The sequence below is a fragment of the Lepisosteus platostomus genome, unplaced genomic scaffold, assembly GCF_059453375.1.
Source record: "Lepisosteus platostomus isolate fLepPlt1 unplaced genomic scaffold, fLepPlt1.hap1 Scaffold_32_H1, whole genome shotgun sequence".
Classification (NCBI taxonomy): domain Eukaryota; kingdom Metazoa; phylum Chordata; class Actinopteri; order Semionotiformes; family Lepisosteidae; genus Lepisosteus; species Lepisosteus platostomus.
In genome coordinates, this window is record NW_028291660.1 from 30,001 (window position 1) to 49,098 (window position 19,098).

Here is a 19,098-nt window from a genome sequence, read left to right on the forward strand (position 1 = left end):
CTCAGGGGCCCATTCCTCATTCTCAAGACACATCTATGCAGTACGTACACCATGCATTGAGCAATAGGGATTAAAGACACCACAGGTAAGGTTAGAAGTCATTCTGACTATATTCTAAAATATTGGACTCATATTCTTATGATGGCAGTCACTTATGATAGTGACAGAGACGCTGTGTTGCAAAAGGGCGCTGTCTTTTGGATGAGATGTAAAACAGAGGTCACAGCGAGCTGAAAAACACGTTTTGAAAAGTGTGCTTTTCCTGCCCCAGAAGTTAAATGGGGGTGACCAAAGTTGCCCAAACGTGTTTATTTCTGCTGAAAAACCCGTTTTGACAACTTCTGCACAGTGGGGTTAAGGGCTGACTCAGTGGGCTCTAATGAGCCAGGCAGTTACATTGGGATTCCAAGGTTTGAAAAAACACGTTTATTTCGAGCTGAAAAACAAGTTTTGAAAAGTGTGCTTTTCCTGCCCCAGAAGTTAATTGGGGGTGACCAAAGTTGCCCAAACATGTTTATTTCTCTGTCACTATGCTGGGGCATTGGGACCCGCACAGACCTCAGGGTGAATGCCCTCCCGCCGGCACCATTAACACTGCTTCCAGCTGGAAGCTTTGTTTTTCCCTGTAGCTCACCCTTATCCGGGTACTGACCTGGCTCACACCTGCTTAGCTTCAGTGGGTTTTCAGTTGCGAGTTGCAAGGGGATGCAAGTGATGGAGCCGCTCGCTGCAAAAGCCGCTGTATTGGCCGGGAATCGAACCCGAGCCTCCCGCGTGGCAGGCGAGAATTCTACCACTGAACCACCAATGCTCAGTGCCTGGGCCTTCAAAAAAGACGCTTTTTTGGTGCTCTGTGCAAAACGCGTCGACATCTGCAAAATGCCATTCGCGGACACTGAAGAACTTATTTCCAAGGCAGCGGGTACAAGCGATTGGGCGTTTTAAAACCACCAGGAACAGCAAAGAGGCGCGCTTCTTTGCTTCTGCCGAAATACACCGACTGAAGGCGGACAACGTAGTCGGCAGGATTGGAACCTGTGCTGGGAGACCCCAATGGATTTCTAGTCCATCGCCTTAACCACTCAGCCACGACTACAGCAAGCCCCACTGCCGCTGCGTTCTTGCTACAATCTTACCTGGATCGCGAGGCGCCGGCGGAAGCCTATTTCAAAGTCGTTCTCCCTTTCAAAAAAACATTTCCAAAATACAAGCCTTGCAGACAGACACGCCTCAGAGGACTTAAGGGTGGCTTCATGTCGGAATGATAAAGTCTCCCCGTCCGGACATGAAAATGCCACTTTGTTACACACAAAAAAAGAATCAACAACAGAGAAATGCCCACAAGCATTTGAAAAGCCGCACCACGTCGCACTTGAAATAGCTCTTACATTAGTGGTAGACGCAGGAATCGCCTTTTAATTTACGCTCTTACCAACGCGATGGAAAGCAAAACAAAGCAAAGCAGAGCAAAACAAAACGAACAAACGAAAACCCTCACGTCCCGCACTTGCATATAACGCCGTTACGAGCCCAAGCGGTATTGTACGTCATCCTAGCACTGCACCCCGGGGCGTACGGTATATGGGAACGAGCACACGCCACGAATCGTCTCGAATCACTCCCTACAGCTGTAAGGCACCTTGAAGCGTGCACCCCCAACATTCTTCTTTGCGCATCTGTGAAAGGTAAACTCTTGAGCAAACTCAGAACCAGCTCTAAGGAAACTAATCCGATTAGACGTTACTTTGACTCATCTTTTTAAGCTCAGTGCTGGATTGCTCAAACTCCAGCTAGGGTTAGGGTTAGCATTCCCACGCTACTTAGACACTTTGTTTACGCTCAGTGCTGGATTTTGGGAACTTCAGGACGAGTGGGAATTTTCTCCTATCTGTCAATTCTGTATTGTTTTGGAGACTCTTGGCTGCCTATGTTGTACAGTGCAGCGTGAAGGAAACATTTTCCAAAACTGTCAGCTCAAAAGTTGTAAGAAAACCTCTCCAGCTGCTTTAACTCTTCATTTTCGTCATTTAATGTGACACTCGATGTATAACTGGAGCCTCACATATGCAAATGGTGAGGCTCCAGTTCGACACCCAGTTCGACACCACTTTACAGTATATGACAAAAGCATGGCAGACTGTGCCGGACCGGCAGATAACTTCCGCTTATTTTTACCATATTAAACATTGGAAATCCTCCCACTTGCATTTGTGACACTTGATTTTGGCTCCACCTAAGACACTCTTAAATCTTCAAACACTTTTCTCTTCTCCTGCAACACTCTTGTCTGTCGGCACTATGTGGCAGCGTTGCATGACAACCCCTCTCACCACGGAAAGGAACCTAACAGCTTCGGTAAGAGAGGAGAAAAGGACCTGGCCCGTACGAGGCTCAAACCCATGACCTTGGCGTTATTAGCACCACGCTCTAACCAACTGAGCTAACCAGCCTCATAACAGTGCTCCTCTCTGTGCTGCAAGAAATCGAACTCAGGGAATTTCTTTTGTCCTCCTTTGAATAGAAAGCCGTGTAATTCAGTGTACGGGCTTTCTCGCGCAGTTTCATGGTTCTTGTAACCCAAATCCTACACTGGCCTGAAGTGCCCCCCCATTTCACAGCATTTTTCAGCTGATTTAAAATGTACCTAAAGGAGAAGCATTATTGAAGACCATCAATTACCAAGAGCTTTTGTCAAAGGTTTTGGTGGTCATTTTTAATGACCACAGAGCGCTGTGACCTCGGTTTTACATCTCATCCAAAAGACAGCGCCCTTTTACAACACAGCATCTCCGTCACTATACTGGGGCATTGGGACCCACACAGACCTCAGGGTGAGCGCCCCCCCGCCGGCACCATTAACACCGCTTCCAGCTGGAAGGTTTGTTTTTCCCTGTAGCTCACCCTCATCCGGGTACTGACCTGGCTCACACCTGCTTAGCTTCAGTGGGTTTTCAGTTGCGAGTTGCAAGGGGATGCAAGTGATGGAGACGCTCGCTGCAAAAGCCACTGCATTGGCCGGGAATCGAACCCGAGCCTCCCGCGTGGCAGGCGAGAATTCTACCACTGAACCACCAATGCTCAGTGCCTGGGCCTTCAAAAAAGACGCTTTTTTGGTGCTCTGTGCAAAACGCGTCGACATCTGCTTCCAGCTGCAAAATGCCATTCGCGGACGCTGAAGAACTTATTTCCAAGGCAGCGGGTACAAGCGATTGGGCGTTTTAAAACCACCAGGAACACCAAACAGGCGCGCTTCTTTGCTTGCGCCGAAACACAAAGACAGGAGGTGGACAACGTAGTCGGCAGGATTCGAACCTCTTTCTGTCTATTATATACTAAATATTCTCGTCTGTCTCTTGTTTGTATAGAACTGAATGTCCCTGACAATGTACTGTTAGTTTTAATTGAAGAACGGCATTTGTGTTCAAATATATCAGACAAGTTTACGTAACTGCTCATGCGACACTCAGTTGTAATTAGTCAAGAAATAAAGTCGAACAACAGCTGCGGGTTTGATTCTGAACGTATCAGATTGCAGCACCTTTTACTTCAATTGACAAATGATAGAGATTCGAAGAGAGATCCTTCAGACCAGCAAGCAAACCCACGGCTATTTCGGTTTTATATCTAGGCAACGTTGGTGTCTGCAATAGCATACATGAAAGCGTGATGCAATTTCTGTGGCTACATTTGTTGCACGTCATGCACAGTAAGAGTGTTTCTAACACCAAATAAAAAGTCAACAATTAGCGATCACGCCTTCTCCTCAGTTAACCCACTGAAACCCTTGCTGTTAACAGTTCTTTAATGCGTGCTTTACGAGCACCTACATATTGTGTCGGTTCTTTCAGTTTTATTCTTTAGGTTTTCAAAGGCATAAGTAGAACACCAGAGGTGCGAACGCAAGATGTGTGGTTATCTGAAGAACTCATTTCCATGGCAGCAGGGCCAAGCAATTCAGCGTTTTTATAGTACCAGGAAAGGAGAAGCAGCACTTCGCCTTTGCCGCGCAGGCACAAGGAGACGTACGGCAGATGCCGTAGTCGGCAGGATTCGAACCTGCGCGGGGAGTCCCCAATGGATTTCGAGTCCATCGCCTTAACCACTCGGCCACGACGACAGCAAGTTTGCCATCGCCGCATTCCTCCTTTAATCTAACACGGCGTGCGACGTGGCTGCGGAAACCTTTTCAAAGTCGCTCTCCGTTAAAAAAAATAAATACCTTTGACAAAATACGTGCCGGCAGACAGACACGCCTCAGAGGGTTTAAGGCTGGCTTCACGTTCAAATGATAAAGTCTCCCCGTCCGGATGTCAAAATGCAGCTGAAAAGTATTGCATGTTCATGTGTATTGCATGTGAAAGTATTGCATAATTGTGTCTGAAAATGAGCAATGGGCACCTGAGAGACTCATTTGCCTGTTTCACAAATGATCATATTTGACTAGAGATTCTGTTTGGGATTCAGTTGTGCATTCTGACAGCAATCCCTTTCAAAAAATGATACATTCTGGATGAGGTCAAAGGTGCAGGAACACTGTATTTAGGATGTGTTTGCACTTATTCTGTGTCTCTAGCTTCAACACAGTGATATATATATATATGCTCAGTGATTTTTTGGTACATGCCCAGGGCAATAATCATTATGAGGATTTATTTCCAGATGTGCTAGGGGTAGTGTTGTGAAATACTTCAACACACTGGATTGCAGGTTTAGACCCCCTGCACTCTTACTCCTTAAAAACCTGAAGCGTCTGGCGTCTCGCCGACGTCGAAAACCCCCCTCAGGCTGTACTCGTACTCGGCTAACTGCTGTGGAACCCTGCGTGAGCAGCCGCTGCGCCACGGTGACGGCTGGCGACCCACGGATGCCCCACTATCGGCCGGCTCCAGCCCCGGCTGGTCCTCTAGAGCCTCCCCACACGGCTCCTCCTCCCGGGTCGGTAGGGGGCCAGGCGGTCTCGGTGCAGGACCACCACTCTCCCCCGTGTTTGCAACCGGACATGGTAGCAGACCTCGCCCACCACCCAGAGTACCTCAGCGGGCCCCTCCCATGACAGCGCCAGCTTAGGGCTGAGGCATTTGCGGCGGCACGGGTTGTACACCCAAACCGAGTCCCCGGGCTGGAAGGCAGGCCCCCTGCAGCGCAGGTCGTAGTGCCGCTTCTACCGGACCCCCGCCTGTGTCAAGTGGGTCCGTGCAAAGCTGTGCACCTGCTGCATCCGCTGCCGCAGGTCCCACTCGTAGTCCGGTCCAGCCAGCGGTGCCGACCCGTCTCCGGGCAGCGGGCCGGAGACCAGGTCCACCGGGGTTCACATTTCCCGGCCCAGCATGAGCGAGGCCGGGGTGCACCCGGTGGATTCCTGGACCGCGGTCCGATACGCCCAGAGCGCAAGGGGGAGGTGGCGGTCCCAGTCCCGTTGGTGCCGGGACACCAGGGTGGCCAGCTGGGTGGTGAGGGTACGATTAAACCGCTCCACCAACCCGTTGCTCTGGGGATGCAGCGGTGTGGTCCGCGTCTTGTGATCCCCAGGCGCTGGCACACTCTGGCGAAGACCTGGGACTCGACGTTACGCCCCTGGTCACTATGTAACTCCTCCGGCACCCCCAGCCTGGCAAACATCCCCTCCAGCAGTGCATTGGCCACCATGGGGGCACTCTAGTCCGGTAGGGCGAAGGCCTCCAGCCACTTCATAAAATAATCCATGGCCACCAAGACGTAGAGGTTCCCGGCCTCGGTGCGCGGAAACGGGCCCAAAACGTCCACCCACACCCGCTCCATAGGAGCCCCCGCCTGGTGTTGTTGGAGGGGGGCCCGAGACCGCTCGGGGGGACCCTTCTGCGCCACGCACACTGCACACGTTCGGCAGTACCGCTCCACGTCCTGGTGGCAAAGACCCCAATAAAAATGGCCTCGGAGGCGCTGCAGGGTATTTTTACCGCCGAAGTGCCCCACGCCCGGCTGGCCATGCACTGCTCGGAGCACCGCCCCGCGGAGCGACCAAGGCAACATCAGCTGCCACCGTACCTCGCCACTGGAGGGTACCCGCCACCCCCGGCACAGCACCCCGTCCTTTACCTCCAAGGCCTCCCACAGGATGCACAGGGCCTTGACAGACTTTGGGTGTGGGGCGAGCTTCTCTCGCTTAGGCCGCACTCCGGCTACCACTCCCAGCATGCCCAGCGGTACTACGAGTGCCTGGGGGCGCTTCCTCCTCACCACCAGGCGAGGGCGTTACAATACATAGAATATGCATGTAAAACGAACAGATCTTATCAAGAGGGTTATCAGAATACAAAAGGTATATATTCAGTCAGTTACAAAGTGTTACACATATCAAGAGGACATACGTTCAGTATATCATTCATTTAGACCATTTCATAAATGAACCTGGTTATAACTTCTACATTAGATACTGAAAACAAGTACATAACTCTTAGGAATTAAATTGATATCAACTGGTTGGGATAACAATTGAATTCTCGAGCAGTAATGCAGTGAAGTTGAATACTCATCCAATCTCTGGGGATTCAGATCTCCTGCGGGCACAAAGAAACAGTTGCAGGCTTGTTGTTGTCCAATCCACGCTCTCTGTCTAGGTGCCAGGCTGTGCTGTGCGGGTTGCGACGGTGCGCTGCTGATGCTCACTGACCGGCTAGTTAGTGTTGGCTTTAACTAGCAAAGTTTGTGCACAGGAGAAAAGATGACTGTGGGTCCCAGCAAGTCAAGAAGAAGACCGGTTCGTTCCTGATGAAGAGCTAGTTCTGAATAGTGATTCAACTGTCCACAGTTCCGACCTGTTCACGAGGCCCGCTGCTGGTGCTAACCTCGGGTGGATCCTCTGGTTATTCTCTGGCAACCTCCGCTCTAGACCCTTAGAACAAAGGAAAGTTCTGGCACTCGGACACACTGGCCGTTCCGTGGTTGTCCGGGCTGAGTCTCAGGATGGTCAGGAGGCGCGCTGTGAGAATGTCCTGCCCTTGAGAGCCTTCTGCTCCTGGGCTGTCCTGCCCTGGAATTCTCCTTTGAATTCCCTTTAGAAAACTCCACAGAATTCTCTACTGAATTCCCACTGAATCTCTCAGGCTCTCTGTGTTGCCTGTTTTTACCTGGAGGAACTTCAGCTCGTTGATTGGCTGAAAGTTCCATGGGCATCAGAGTCCCACGTGGGTTACTCGGCCCTACCAGTCCCTGATTGGTTGATCAAGGTGAGATATGAGTCACTTACTCCTGACACTTAGGAATGCAGTCCAGATGTCCATCTGGCACTCCCTAGACAGATAGGCACCAATGGATGACCATTGATCATGATAGCCAGGCTTAGCTAAGTGCATCCCCCTTTGGGAGCTGTCCCTTATCAAGGGAAACCTTAAATCAGCCTGCATGAATAGTTTCTCTGTGGCTGCACCACAGAGATGAACAGAGAGATAAGGCCTAATTTGGGAAAGCTCAGAAACACTTAATTCTTTCTTATTAATAAGCATCGCCGCTACACCACCCAAAGCACTTCTAAAACAGGAGATTCGCGTTTGGGAATGCGCCCTGCCCTACAAATAAAACAGGTCTACGGGTCTGAAACCTGCTCCACGGAAAACAGCTCTGTTGCACTTTTGATCAAAGGGAGATTCGCTGTTCTTACTTTTTGATGACATAACACCCAAAGGGGCTTCTTTGGAGCTGGATTCCAACCAGCATCCTTAAGTTTCTTGGCAGTATCCTTTACAGTCCTCTGTTCGGTCGACAAGGGACTGAAGGGGGCAGCTTTCCTCACACATACAGTGCAATGTACTGTAGTGTTCCCGTTCATCGAATTCGCAGTTCTGCATCAGACCTCTAACTCGTTTCCTTAGCTTGGATTTAAGCCACGAAGCAGGCTTCTACTGTATAAACGTCTAGGGGAATCACAAACTATTTGAGAGGCCATCATCCCAGGGGGAACTGACAAAGTCTATCCCTAAACACCTAGCGCAGTCTCTCGAGAGACTGTCAAAAATCGCTTTCTCCGTTTGCGTTGCAAGTAAGTGAAAACGCGGTCTCAACCCAGAGCCACTTGGCAGCAGCGGCACGTAAATACTGTCACTGCTCGATACCAACGTTAGCCTATTATACCATGTTCAGCCACCGCTAGAAAATGTACGGCTCTAGAACCGGAGCAAACAACAGGATGGCCAACGTCAAACATGGAGAGCGACGAGAAAGGGATTCGAACCAATGCGTGCAGAGCACAATGGATCAGCATTCCATCTCCTTAACCACTCGGCCACCTCGTCGTGGAAGCTAGGCTGTCCGGACATGGCTTGGTGCACTCCAGATGATCTTTTTCTTTTTTTTCCCTCGTACTCGAGGGTCCTTTTCCTGTTCCACATGCGATTTCAACATTTTCCTTGGGAGATGTCAAGCCAGCAAGCCACTGCTGTGGTTCAGTGGCCAGTGTGCAGTTCAGTGGCCCTGTTGTACACAGAAAGCACATTGAGCTCCTTGGACATGAAAAGTTCCAGATAAAAGCCATTTGTCATCCTTTCTCTTGGTGTCGATGTTGCTATTGTATGTAAAGGTGGCAACTTGCTCCGCGAGCAGGCGGAGCAAGTTGCAATGCAGATGTGTCTGAGTGGTGTGTCCAAGTGGCTGCAAAAGGACAGTGCTCCCGGGGTGCTGTGGCTTAGTTGGTTAAAGCACTTGTCTAGTAAACAGGAGACCCTGGGTCTGAATCCCAGTGGTGCCTTTTTTGTTCCGTCTTCTCGAACAGAACGGGTCATTATGGACAACCGCCTACGGCTAGACTTAATTAAATGCAAGCATTCATTTCCTGTCTTTAACGCGACTTGTTTTTCTTAAAATGGATGCAACTTGCAAAACATGAAATACAAATCTTGCTAATCTGCGCTCGCGGCTGGCAAAAAAAAAAAAGAAGTCAGCAATGTTTTTTTCTTTAACCTTAACCCTGCTAATGGAGAAGAGTTAAACGACCGAGTCTATGCAGCTTAAACGGTCCGCACGTCGGGTTCTTAGCTGAAAGGGTGGTAAATCACACTCACCCCAGTCCTTAATCTTTTAAAGAGGATACAAAATTGAACCTAGTCGCCACATCACATACATCCTGTTCAACGATAAATAGGTAACATCTGTAGTGTGCTCTCTGAAGGCACTAGTTCTGTAGGATTTGGGATTTACTGGGACAATTATTCATTGTAGCAGTAAATCACAAAATGATTCTTTTAATGGCTTTAGAATCCAACCTTGCGATATAACTCAAACAACGCACACACACAGGTACTAATACATGAGGATACATTTATTAATACATAGAATATGCATGTAAACCTAACAGATCTTATCGAGAGGGTTATCAGAATACAAAAGGTATATATTCAGTCAGTTACAAAGAGTTACATATATCAAGAGGACATACGTTCAGTATATCATTCATTTAGACCGTTTCGTAAATGAACTTGGTTATAACTTCTACACTAGATACTCAAAACAAGTACATAACTCTTAGGAATTAAATTGATATCAAATGGTTGGGATAACAATTGAATTCTCGAGCTGTCATGCAGTGAAGTTGAATACTCATCCAATCTCTGGGGATTCAGATCTCCTGCGGGCACAAAGAAGCAGTTGCAGGCTTGTTGCTGTCTAATCCGCGCTCTCTGGCTCTATGCCAGGCTTTGCTGTTCAGCTTGCGACGGTGCTCTGGTGATGCTGACCTTGGGGTTGTAGACCACTTGGATGAGGCTCTCTCTTGGAATCTTGCAGACCTTTAGGCGCCAATGGATGACCATTGATCATGATAGCCAGGCTTAGCTAAGTGCATCCCCATTTGGGAGCTGTACCTTATCAAAAGAAAACATCTTTAAATCAGTCTGCATGAATAGCTTCTCTGTGACTGCACCACAGAGATGAAGAGGGAGATGGGGCCTCATTTGGGAAAGCACAGCAACACTTAATTCTGTCTTATTAATAAGCCTCGCCGCTACAGTACGTACAGTTATAATTCAATCTGAATTAAAAACTACATGTCCCAGTTACCATGGTGGTGCTTGTGATCATTGCGTTTAACCAACGAAACAGGGCGAAAAATCAGTCACATGACTTTGTGGCTGAGTTTAGAAAGCTTAATGTATCAGCAAGACAGCAAAGACATTTTTCCAAGAAAGTTTAGCCTTTGTCACTAATGAAACCGCTAAATAAAGACATAAATATGGAAATTGACAATTAATTGACTTTTATATTTCTAAATATCACAACATGTTCGAATCCAAGTCATTTTTAATAACAATGGGTAAACTGGGTAAACTATCACAAAGCTTTAAAAAACTTAACATTTTTATTATCAACAAATTGTAAATACGATGTTTACATTGGCATTATTAATTTTTCACTTGAGTATATGGAGGATTGTGAGAGCAGACCCCCCCTCTTAGGCTACATTTTTAATAAGAAATGGAGGCTGTATGCGTTACAATATAAACATTTACTGTCAAACTTTAAATCAACAGTTGATTTAAAGACAATCTGTCAAAGTGCAATGAAACACAATATTGTTGTTGTTGTTGTTGTTATTGTTGTTTTTATCCTGTAAAGCGTTTTGAGAAGCCACCTTTAAAGGCGCTATATAAAGGCGCTGATTCTTATGGAATGTGTTTTCTTTCTTCTTTTTTTTTCAGCATAGAATAAACCTGTTACAGTACTTGATTCTTATGGATGCCCGGTTCCGCCGGGGATTCAAAATAAAACATGGAATCACGTGTCTAAGGAAATAGCATTATAACTATATCCATGCACAAACAGTAGCATGTTACATTATTAATTTGGGTGTCTCCTCTTGCCAGAAAGCGCTAAATTGCATTTTGAGTGCGGTTTTTGACTTTTTTAAAAATACAACCCATACATAAGCTGATACTGTTTAGACTTTTAATTATTTTAAACTGTATTACAGCAGCACAATGTGCTTTTTCACGAAACCTAGAGTACTGAAATGTCTTGCGTTGTACAGCTTTTCAGCTAAATATATTTATCGCTTACACCTGACACTTGATGTGCCCGACAAAAACCAGTTGAACAGCTCTGTTGGAGGTTTGCAGATCAGATCAGATTCCCTTCCCCCCACAGAAAGACAGACTTATTAGTCGCTATTCACTGCGACAGCAGCTCCAATTTCAGGCGTAAGCGATAGATCCCAGTTTAGCCGATCTTGTACAGCATGTTCCAGTTTACTCTTATTAACCATATTAATTTTAAGTGCATAATGCCATTTTTTGACCACGCACGAATATTCTTATGTCCATACCTTTTCAAGGGAATCAGTGTGAATTGTAATACTAATTAAATAACCGCGGGCACTTTCCACCCCCTCTGACAGCAGGAACATAACCCATTCTCAGCTCAGCAGCTCATTACAATATAGGGTGTTCAAATCTTTTGCTGCCTCAAAAAGCTTTAGAGAACTTAACATTTCTATTATCAACAAATTGTAAATACCACGTTTACATTGGCATTACTAATTTTTCACTTGAGTGTATGGAGGATTGTCAGCTGTCACTGAGAGCAGTTAATTAAATGTATTTTTTGATTCACAATCAGACAAATGCAACATAAATTGTTATCTTTGTCTTCTAAGTATATTAATAAACTTTCAGCATAGCTTTCTCCTAGTTTAGATTAATTTTTCTTGGGATTTTGGGATCAAACGTGGAAAGATTAGATTAGTAATCGTTTTTATTTTTTAAATACATTTTAGAAAAGTGTAATCTATACTTAAAAGCTGTATAAAAGCTGTATAAAAGACACTCGATATTAATGGAGTTTAGTTGATACTTTTTAAACTTTTAATTATTTTAAATTGTATTACAGCATTGTACACATGCTTAAAAGAGAAGAAAACGCAAGCCTTCTTCAGGTGTGAGGGCATTCTGCTCAGAATGAAACACTAAAATGTAATGTAGGCTCTGAACGGGTTCAATTATGATTTGGGCTTGATTAAGGTCGCTGCCTTTCATCCAAAATCCTGCTTGAATCCTTCTAAACTAAAAATTAGACATGAGCAGGGGCTCTGGTGAAATTTCTCTTTTTTTAATTTCTCTTTTTTTCTTGGAAAAATATCTTACCCGCTGCAATCCGGGCACAGAAGGATTAAAAGAAGCCAGACAGGCAGGGGGAAGAGTGAGTTCTAGATAAAGAGGTATCCAGGTAACAGTGAAGGTAACAGCCGCAGACGTGGCCTACTTAGCCCGCCAGGGTTACCCTACTCTTCCGGAGGAGGCCCACCGGGAAATAGCGCTCCAGGCTTTCCTGGCCCCGGCGCCGACTGAGGTGCAGTGCCACGTGATGCTGGCCGCACTGGTCCCCTTGGAGCAGGCCCTGGCTCTGGCTGAGCACACTGTTGCCGTATTCGAGGAGACCGGTGGGCACCAACGGAGGGGCGCACGGGGAATCAGATGGGGAGGAGGAGACGCCCAGCGCGACGATGTTGGGGGAGCGACGACGGCTGATCATCTGCCACTGCTGTGGGGAGAGGGGACACATCGCAGGCAACATGAAATTGTCAGGGACATTCAGCTATATACAAAGACGAGACAGACAAAGTAATAATTCTATATTAACGTGGCCTACATATTGACGCAATGATCGAACTAACTGACGTGTTCTGATTCAGATCCCCTGCAGTTCATGCCAATTAGAACAATAGCAATGCTGAGTCCTCCCCACCCTACTGAGCACAAATTCAGCTGCTCTCCAGTTCTGTTCTGCATGTTTTTTCATTGCAATTGAGCTCGGAGCTGGAGATGATCTCCATACAGTTCTGTGTTAACTAGCCCGCACTTGCGTGCTAATTTACGGGTTGTGGCAGATGCTTTTCTATAGTTCATATACATGACGGCAACCTGTTACCGAGGAACCTGAGAGGTTTAAAAGCCTCACGAGCCAGGCAGGACTCGAACCTACAATCTTCTGGTCCGAAGTCAGACATGTTATCCATTACGCCACTGGCCCATAGAACATGCGCTTGCACTCCACCACAGAGAGCTCTACACTGCTACCAGTAGTACACTTCCCCATCTAAATTTTCACAGCAAGAAACTTGTGTTTCCTACTATTTTTATCAGGTTTAAAATATCATCTCCTTAAAATTGAAAAAGTGTTGATGTGTCGTGCTGAAATTCCGATTGATTTTGAATTCAAAGAAAAAAGGTTTTCTTCCAAAACACCATGAAATTGTCACATCTTGCAGACAATAAGTGTATTCCATGTTGAAAAGAGAAGAAAGAAAACCATGGAGCCTTTTACAGGTGTGAGACTTCTTCAGGTGTGAGAAGACCTCACAGTCGAAACGCTGTGTTTCCGTTCTTCTCTTTTCAGCATGCAATAAACCTATTACTTGTTCCTTTGCAGCCGAGGCATGCTGACGTAGCTACCCAGCTGAACATCTTGCAGACTCTACAGTACTTCTCTCCTGTAGAAGTAAAGCAGGGCTTGCTGGGTGAGCTTTTGCTCCGGTAAATTAGGTCACGTGTCATGTTAAATCACTTCTTCTAAACACAACATTTGCTGGTGCTAGCTTTCCCCATGAAAAGAGACATTTCCCTTACAGTACATGACATATCGTTTTTATTCTATCAATAAGTATAGAAATTAAACAAAAGAAAAAATGGTGTCGCCAAAGAATGCACAGCTCTGTCGCCTTGGGGTGGTGTCAAGGGCATTGAGCTCCTTGGACATGAAAAGTGCCCGATAAATGCCATTTCTCATCATTTCTCTTGGCGTCAGTTCTGCTATTAAATGGGACGGAGGCAACGGGCTTAGAGAGCAGGTTAAGTGCACACCGAACGCAGATGTGTCCAAGTGTCTGTAAAAGCGCGGTGCTCCGCTGGCGCTGTTCCCTAGTGGCTTAAAGTGCCCGCCTAGTCAGCAGGCGATCCTGGGTCTGAATACCAGCGGTGCCTCTCTCCGTGTCTTGTTGTGCCGAATGTCTCATTTCAGACAAACATGTACAGCTTGGTTCAGTTTAATGCAAGAATTCATTTCCTTTCTGGAATAACTTGTTTTTGAAGAAATCCATACAGCTTGTGAAAGATGAAATCCATTTCTTGGTTGTCAGTGGAAAAAGATTGCCGGCTGCAAGAAGCGCAAGTGATTGTTTTCTTTGACCATAAACCTGCAAATGTAGGGAGTACAAGAGGCCGTCAGTCTCTGTGGCGCAATCGGTTAGCGCGTTCGGCTGTTAACCGAAAGGTTGGGGGTTCAAGTCCACCCAGGGACGCATGTCTCATTTTTTCCAATGTGAACATCATCACCGCTAAAGAAGATGGCGCAGAAGGCTCCACAGTCGAAACGTTGTGCTTCTTTTCTTCTCTTTTCAGCATGGAGTAAACCTTTGCTTGATCCTTTGCAGCCTACGCATGCTGACACAGCTGCCTTTCTCTTAACGCGCCTCAATCATTATTCACCAAAACCATCAGCAGAATGTGTCGCCTTTGTGGTGATGTCACTCCTCTGCTTCACAAATGTCCTTAGTGACGGACCATTTCTTTCTGCCATTTTTCCGGAGCGGTTATTGATTGCTCCATCATTTCCCTCATACTTTCCATCCCTAGATTGAAAAAAAAAAACAGAAACAGGCTGACAGGACGACAATCAAATTGCAAAAACTCATCAAAGCACTCGATAGAGTATTTGAATCCACAAGTAGCTATGAGCAACTTTGTCCTGGCTTGCATGAAAGTCAGAAAATGTCAAAAAGAAAAAGATGGTGGCTTTTTCATATCTGTTCTTTTATTTTTAGTTCGTTGGCTCTTCTGTCCATTGTCCTCCTGCCTGGCTCTTGACCTGTGACTGTCTGAACACACACATTAGACTTTCAGGCGGGGGATTTGTCCTGAGCCTCTGTGAAAGACCCACCCACCCCCATAAATAACTGCTCTAGAAACACATGAATGCAAAACTAAACCACAGCTTAAAGAGGAGCTCCAACTCAGTGCCATACTAATGTAAACGAAGTAATACTAAGACATGTTCTTATGGATTTGTCTTACCTTGAGATATGTAATTGGATTTCAGGATTAACTTCCTCATTCAATGTACTGGTGATTCTTTGCCTGGTCAGTACCTGGGTGGGAGACCTCCAGCGAACAATTAAGCTTGCTGCTGGAAGTGGTGTTAAGAGACTCTTAGGATCTTCCAGAGGTGTCTGTCCAATAGCACTAGTTGCCTTAGAGCTGGCTCAAACATTGCTCAAGAGTCTACCTTTCACAGATGCGCAAAGATGAATGATGGGGGTGCACGCTTCAAGGAGCCTTCCAACTGTAGGGACCGATTAGAGACGATCCGTAGCATGTGTTCGTTTCCATATACGCCCCGTGTCTCAACGGTAGGACAGAGTCAAATACTGCCTCGACACGTAACAGCGTTATATTAAACCACAGGACTTGAGGGCTGTTTTGTTTGAATGTTCAAGGCATTGGTAGAGTGTAGGTCAAGGGCCATTGGTGCATCTCCTGTAACTGGAGCAAAAATGCTATTCAAAGTGCAGTGACTAAAATCGTCGTCCACATGTCTCCGTTGTTGATTGCTTTCTGTCTAAGAACGTTCTGTTTTCATGTCTGAACGGGGAGACTTTATCATTCCAACTTGAAGCCACCCTTAAGTCCTCTGAGGTGTGTGTGTGTGTGCTTGCACGTATGGCGTAAAAGGTTCCTTAAACGGAGAGCGATCTTGAAAAAAGTTGCCTCCGCTGCCGCCGCCGCCTCGCACTCCCTGTTCGATTGTAGCAAGAAGGCAGCGGCCGTGGCACTCGCTGTAGTCGTGGCCGAGTGGTTAAGGTGACGGACTTGAAATCCGTTGGGGTCTCCCCGCGCAGGTTCAAATCCTGCCGACTACAGCGTCTTTTGCATTTGGGTGCGTGTAAAAGGACCAGCCTCGTTTCGTTTTCGCTGGGACCTTTAACACTCTAAATCGCCTGGACCCGCAGCCTGTGAAATCGATTCTTCAGAACCCACGAAGGACGCTTTGCCGCTGGACACAGATACCGATGCTTTTCTGCAACGAGCTTTCCAGCTGAATTTTCTCGGCAGCTCCGTACTGAACCTGTTCTCCATTGCAACATAGCGGAGGCTCGTCACGTCTATAGCAAGGCTGTGTAGGACCGCATACGCCACAGTGACTTGTACACAGACCACATGAAAGGCAAGCAAAATACACTTTTAAAATTCCAAAGACTCACAAGGTCAGAGGAACAGCGATGACCTGAACAGATCTTTTACAGAAATCTAGGTTGACCTTTTTAGAGCTGTAATTGCATTTTTGTTTAATAGAAGATCAAATCTACTCGCATGTACCAGCACCTTACAGTTTATTGATGTTAATTCTGTTTAAGTAATAAGATTGCAAATTATTTTGGACTTTAGCCGGTGTTTTTTAGAACAAATTGCTTACACTTCTGTAAGGAATACGCAGTACGTGCCTTTGTCAGTCATTGCTCACCATACCTGTAACTTTATTATCTAACTCACTTCCTCAAATGGTGAAGGTCCACAAACATAAATGAAAAAAAAAACCCTTGATGTAGATGAGGTGCACAAAAAAGCAGCCCCTGATAGCGTATAACACATTTATACTATTGCAGAGACACATGTAACATATATATATATACTGTATATATATATGAAACAGAAATAGAAACAGAAACAGGAATCGCTTACTCACCTGGAGAATCTCTGTAGGAATATCTAGCATTTATCAATGGAAATAAAAGCTGCTTTAATACAGTGCATGTTCAAACTCAAACCCTCAGCTGCTGTTCTTGTTTGTTTTGGGACAAATTGCAACTGAGCATCGCATGAGCCGTTACGTACCCTTATCTGTTAGGGAATTTCAAGGGAGGAGTTAGGTCAGAATGGGTAGGCTGCAAAACAACAAGTAAAGATTTATTCCAAGATGAAACGTTGTGGCGGTTTTCTTATCTTTTCAGCATGGACTAAACTTTTACGTGTTCCTTATATGCTATATATGTATATATTAGCACCAATGTCGTTCTTAAAAACTAACATGAAATTGTCAGGGACATTCAGCTATATACAAAGACGAGACAGACAAAGTAATAATTCTATATTAACGTGGCCTACATATTGACGCAATGATCGAACTAACTGACGTGTTCTGATTCAGATCCCCTGCAGTTCATGCCAATTAGAACAATAGCAATGCTGAGTCCTCCCCACCCTACTGAGCACAAATTCAGCTGCTCTCCAGTTCTGTTCTGCATGTTTTTTCATTGCAATTGAGCTCGGAGCTGGAGATGATCTCCATACAGTTCTGTGTTAACTAGCCCGCACTTGCGTGCTAATTTACGGGTTGTGGCAGATGCTTTTCTATAGTTCATATACATGACGGCAACCTGTTACCGAGGAACCTGAGAGGTTTAAAAGCCTCACGAGCCAGGCAGGACTCGAACCTACAATCTTCTGGTCCGAAGTCAGACGTGTTATCCATTACGCCACTGGCCCATAGAACATGCGCTTGCACTCCACCACAGAGAGCTCTACACTGCTACCAGTAGTACACTTCCCCATCTAAATTTTCACAGCAAGAAACTTGTGTTTCCTACTATTTTTATCAGGTTTAAAATATCATCTCCTTAAAATTGAAAAAGTGTTGATGTGTCGTGCTGAAATTCCGATTGATTTTGAATTCAAAGAAAAAAGGTTTTCTTCCAAAACACCATGAAATTGTCACATCTTGCAGACAATAAGTGTATTCCATGTTGAAAAGAGAAGAAAGAAAACCATGGAGCCTTTTACAGGTGTGAGACTTCTTCAGGTGTGAGAAGACCTCACAGTCGAAACGCTGTGTTTCCGTTCTTCTCTTTTCAGCATGCAATAAACCTATTACTTGTTCCTTTGCAGCCGAGGCATGCTGACGTAGCTACCCAGCTGAACATCTTGCAGACTCTACAGTACTTCTCTCCTGTAGAAGTAAAGCAGGGCTTGCTGGGTGAGCTTTTGCTCCGGTAAATTAGGTCATGTGTCATGTTAAATCACTTCTTCTAAACACAACATTTGCTGGTGCTAGCTTTCCCCATGAAAAGAGACATTTCCCTTACAGTACATGACATATCGTTTTTATTCTATCAATAAGTATAGAAATTAAACAAAAGAAAAAATGGTGTCGCCAAAGAATGCACAGCTCTGTCGCCTTGGGGAGGTGTCAAGGGCATTGAGCTCCTTGGACATGAAAAGTGCCCGATAAATGCCATTTCTCATCATTTCTCTTGGCGTCAGTTCTGCTATTAAATGGGACGGAGGCAACGGGCTCAGAGAGCAGGTTAAGTGCACACCGAACGCAGATGTGTCCAAGTGTCTGTAAAAGCGCGGTGCTCCGCTGGCGCTGTTCCCTAGTGGCTTAAAGTGCCCGCCTAGTCAGCAGGCGATCCTGGGTCTGAATACCAGCGGTGCCTCTCTCCGTGTCTTGTTGTGCCGAATGTCTCATTTCAGACAAACATGTACAGCTTGGTTCAGTTTAATGCAAGAATTCATTTCCTTTCTGGAATAACTTGTTTTTGAAGAAATCCATACAGCTTGTGAAAGATGAAATCCATTTCTTGGTTGTCAGTGGAAAAAGATTGCCGGCTGCAAGAAGCGCAAGTGATTGTTTTCTTTGACCATAAACCTGCAAATGTAGGGAGCACAAGCGGCCGTCAGTCTCTGTGGCGCAATCGGTTAGTGCGTTAGGCTGTTAACCGAAAGGTTGGGGGTTCAAGCCCACCCAGGGATGCATGTCTCAGTTTTTCCAATGTAAACATCATCACCGCTAAAGAAGATGGCGCAGAAGGCTCCACAGTCGAAACGTTGTGCTTCTTTTCTTCTCTTTTCAGCATGGAGTAAACCTTTGCTTGATCCTTTGCAGCCTACGCATGCTGACACAGCTGCCTTTCTCTTAACGCGCCTCAATCATTATTCACCAAAACCATCAGCAGAATGTGTCGCCTTTGTGGTGATGTCACTCCTCTGCTTCACAAATGTCCTTAGTGACGGACCATTTCTTTCTGCCATTTTTCCGGAGCGGTTATTGATTGCTCCATCATTTCCCTCATACTTTCCATCCCTA

At 45.9% G+C, this 19,098-nt stretch overlaps 5 non-coding genes across 5 annotated transcripts; 2 read left to right on the plus strand and 3 right to left on the minus strand.

Annotated features, from left to right (window-relative positions):
- Positions 1 to 740: 740 nt before the first annotated feature.
- Positions 741 to 811, minus strand: trnag-gcc (transfer RNA glycine (anticodon GCC)). The gene has a single exon. It is a non-coding gene; the product is annotated as a tRNA-Gly (tRNA).
- A 2,196-nt stretch (positions 812 to 3,007) lies between these two features.
- On the minus strand, positions 3,008 to 3,078 carry trnag-gcc (transfer RNA glycine (anticodon GCC)). The gene has a single exon. It is a non-coding gene; the product is annotated as a tRNA-Gly (tRNA).
- A 957-nt stretch (positions 3,079 to 4,035) lies between these two features.
- trnas-cga (transfer RNA serine (anticodon CGA)) lies at positions 4,036 to 4,117 on the minus strand. The gene has a single exon. It is a non-coding gene; the product is annotated as a tRNA-Ser (tRNA).
- Positions 4,118 to 14,183: 10,066 nt separating this feature from the next.
- trnan-guu (transfer RNA asparagine (anticodon GUU)) lies at positions 14,184 to 14,257 on the plus strand. The gene has a single exon. It is a non-coding gene; the product is annotated as a tRNA-Asn (tRNA).
- A 1,535-nt stretch (positions 14,258 to 15,792) lies between these two features.
- On the plus strand, positions 15,793 to 15,874 carry trnas-uga (transfer RNA serine (anticodon UGA)). The gene has a single exon. It is a non-coding gene; the product is annotated as a tRNA-Ser (tRNA).
- The last annotated feature ends 3,224 nt before the right edge of the window (positions 15,875 to 19,098 follow it).